The following is a 729-nucleotide window of genomic DNA, read 5'->3' on the forward strand; positions in this document are numbered from 1 at the left end:
AAGATGCTCATGTATCAACACAATTGCATTTTTGCATGGAGACCACTTTATCACTGCCAGCATAATCAAATAATATGGTTGAAAATAAAAATAAAAAACATTTTGCATCAGCTTAGGTACATTTATCTTCAGACCAGCAGAGCAGATCATCTACATTTTAGGAGTTCAATCCATTCAGTCCACAGAGAAGTCAGGCTAAAATGAAGAATCTAATTTGTGCCACAGTGAATCCCACAAGCGGGCCAAAATTTGGCCAATTTCCAGCTGGGTTCCCATGCTCCACTTAAAGAGCAAGTGAATCGGCACAACAAAATCAACAAGTGGGTGACAACAGCTAACGAACACATCTAAAAAGCTATTCCCGGTCTGAAAGCAAGAGCGGTGGGAGGAACATTACTCTACAAGGCATACGGCCAAAGACGAGTCAATCAAGCTCTTACTGGGTGAATAATTTAAATTTAGTGTTCAACATGCTGGGTGCACTAGGTCGTGAAAGTCACTTGTGTCACTATAATTGGTTGCAGCGAGCGTAGCATGCCGATAAGCCTGGCAAAAGACAGCAGGGCCGATCTGAGATGCTGCCAAATGTCACTGTAGGTTCAGGTGGCCGAAGCCGCTTGGAAAACAATGATGGGCATGTCATGACATTTAGTCGACAAGAGAGATAGTCCTCTATCAGTATATCTCTTGTCAGTTCAGAAGGGAACCAGTGGGGGGGGGGGGGGGGGG

This window comes from Sinocyclocheilus anshuiensis, unplaced genomic scaffold (genome assembly GCF_001515605.1).
Source record: "Sinocyclocheilus anshuiensis isolate Anshui unplaced genomic scaffold, SAMN03320099.WGS_v1.1 scaffold1777, whole genome shotgun sequence".
In the NCBI taxonomy this organism is placed as follows: domain Eukaryota; kingdom Metazoa; phylum Chordata; class Actinopteri; order Cypriniformes; family Cyprinidae; genus Sinocyclocheilus; species Sinocyclocheilus anshuiensis.